The sequence below is a fragment of the Pteropus vampyrus genome, unplaced genomic scaffold (assembly GCF_000151845.1).
Source record: "Pteropus vampyrus isolate Shadow unplaced genomic scaffold, Pvam_2.0 Scaffold7452, whole genome shotgun sequence".
In the NCBI taxonomy this organism is placed as follows: domain Eukaryota; kingdom Metazoa; phylum Chordata; class Mammalia; order Chiroptera; family Pteropodidae; genus Pteropus; species Pteropus vampyrus.
Window position 1 is genome coordinate 519 of NW_011896233.1, and position 3,000 is coordinate 3,518.

Genomic DNA, 3,000 nt, shown 5'->3' on the forward strand with positions numbered 1-3,000 from the left:
ATCACCTGCGTGTCAGTTCCCTCGTTGACAAATGAGGTGATGAAACTCACCCTGCAGGTGGTGACAGGGCGAACTGAGATCCCGTGTGTATCGCGCCCAGCTCATGCCAGCCACTGGATGGTACCACTTTTCGTCAGCAGCAACAGCAGCAGCATTTGGAGAAAGTGTCCTGTGTCACCCACTAGGCCGATCTTTTTTTTGCAGAAATGAGCCCAGCGTTCAGGATTCTCCACACTTCCTGGTGTCTTCAACATCTGGACACCCCTGTGTTGTTCAATTGCGTTTTTATTTTCTCATCCAGTTTTCACTTTTCACATTGTCAGTCAATCCTCGGGGCTGTCAGCGTCATCTCTCAGACTTCTCAAGAGACATTTTAACGTATGGCATGGTTTTATATGTTCATTTTTTTTTAACGTTCATCGTTGTCCACTTCTGACCCAGCGCTATTTCTAGATGGCGTTACTCACGGAGCCTGTTGGCTTACACGCTTTTCATTTTCACTCCCCATTGGCATGTCCTGTCCTGTCCTGTTTAGGAATAACCTGTCTCCTCTCTTCACTGTGACCCTAGGAGCGCTTACGATTTCTCAGTGGGCAGAGTTCATGAATTAGGGGGCAGGAGAGTCGCTGGGTTTCCTGGCTCTGTTCAAGTTGGCATTGTTCCTTGTTGAGAATAAACTGTTTCTTGGACGTTTCTTCCTACAACTTTGTCTTATTCAGGGTTGAGCGGGATGGGGAATGTCCTCTTAGAGGCAAGACCTCAAGTTCAATGACAAACACAGATGAGGGGTGGAGGTGGGGTTACCAAGGCAGCGATGCCTTCACTCGCAGCATAAAGCCAAACTTGGCAATTCAAAGCTCTCTCCAACTTGATCACGATTTACATTATTACCATCATTATCATTATTACTATCATCATCATCATCACCACCATTATTGTACACTTATAAAGATGTAATCTACAACCTACACACTAGGGGAAAATACAGAAAATTCTCCACCTAAAAAAAATACTCTTAAAATTTCCTCCAATTATGGGTCACACCTCGACGCAGCAACCTGGTGTGAACGAAGCAGCATCCGAATCTCTTTCCGCTCTCACCTCTACATGTCAGAATCGTCTTTCCCAAGGAGCCATTCCACCTTTCCCTGGATGCCTCTGGGCCTCCTGGCAGCACCAACCCAAGCCAGGTGTAATGTCCACAGCTCCGTCCCGCATCTTCTGTAACTTTCTCAACAGCACGGGAGGGTTCTTTGGCCCACGGCTCATCCTCCTCGCCTCCAGGCTACTGGGAAGGACAAGTTCTCTCCTGTCTGTCTCCTCGTCCGCCCACCCTCCGCCTTCCTGTCCTGGCTCCTAAGAGGGACTCAATAACCTCAATGACCTCATGTCATTTGAAGGCATGAGACAGAAGCAAGCCCAGCACAGATTCTCGAGATGGGCGAAGCTTGCTTTGGGTGGTCCCCCTGCCGGTCCCCAGGGCTTTGGTCTCTCCTGGTCCCAGGGCTGTCCCGGAGGCTGCACCAGCGTAGGGGGCCCAGTCCTCACCCCCTCTTCAGAGCACTCTCTCCTGAGTCCCAAGTTCCACATGAGTTTTCCCTTCTCCCTCATCCCAAACGCCATTCTCGGAGTACAGAGCCCCCCGTCCAGTATTGGCGGGAAAGCAATCTGATTAAAGAAATACATACCCAAGCAAGAATTTGAGTAGGATTCACTCTATGATTTAAAATTCAGGCTCAGTCTACAGCCATGCCACCCTGGACGTGCCCATTCTCGTCTGGTCTCGGAAGCTAAGCAGGATCGGGCCTGGTTAGTACTTGGATGAGAGACCACATAGGAAGACCGGATGCTGTAGGCGTTTAAAAAAATAAAATAAGAGATAAAATAAAATTCAGACGCAGTTGGGCAAGCTATAGACTGGTGGCATCAACAGAGCCTCCACTGAAATACAGCTCAGGCTTCTCATGCCGGTATGTAAAAACGGGTCGTATTTAGAGTATTAGTGAACCCAAAGCTGGGTGCTCTGAATTCCTTCCCATTCACCAGCAAATACTGCAGCATCTTGTCCAGAATCCCCTTCCCCAAATTTGCCTGAGCAACCACAGTGTCCCTTCCGGTTAGCCAAGAGGCCCCGCCCCCGGCAGGGAAAGGGGAAGCCCCTGCAGAGACTGCCTGCTCAGGGCCCTTGTCACTCTTCTGCATGTTGACCATCATGGCCCCTGGCCACCCACTGGCCTTGACCCTCACTCCAGGCTTCTGCTAGGACGACCTCCACCCCTTTACTCTCTCCAGCCAGTAAGGACACAGCTCCCACTTGTTAAAATCCTCTCTTTTAAAGCTGGTTCCGACCCAGGGCCTTGGGCCATGGCTGTCCAGTTCTTTCCTTGATGCTGCCTCCCTCACCTTCTCAAAGCACCTGAGCGTGAGCTGGGGCTCCCTGAAGGGTCCCATTCAGTGTCACACTGGCTCTGGGGGCCCTGCCTCCTGATGCTCCCAGTCCCCTACCAGGGCTCGCCTATCAGCGTCCTTGACGGACCCCCTCTCTCCGACACGTCTGCACTGTCTACACTCCAACCACAGACTGGGCCCCTTCCCTCTTCAGGGTCCTCAGCCCAGACACAAGTCAGTCCATGAGGCACAGTGACTTCCACATCCCCAGATCTCCAGGGATGGCTAGGACCTTGCTCCCACTGGGCACAATGGGCCTCTCTGGAGTGGACACAAGCTAACCCGTCTGGGGTCAGCCCAGCAAGAGCTGGCTTCCTGTGTGGTCCGCGGCAAGTCCCCACGCCTCCAAGCGTCAGTTTCTGCATCTGCCACCTGGGCCTGGGAATTGCCACTCTGCCTTTTCCAAGTGCCATTTACAAAGGTCAGCACTGGGGCTCAAGTGAGGGCACGTGTTAAGTCACGGAGCTTTGTGCAAAGCGAACGTGCTTCCCAAAGGAGAAACCATTTTCTATTTTTTCAATTAAATTTTGTAATTAAATGTATCGAGGTAGA

General features: G+C 51.4%; 1 pseudogene; it reads left to right on the plus strand.

Moving 5' to 3' along the window:
• Positions 1-1,739: 1,739 nt before the first annotated feature.
• Positions 1,740-1,858, plus strand: LOC111734838 (annotated as a pseudogene).
• The last annotated feature ends 1,142 nt before the right edge of the window (positions 1,859-3,000 follow it).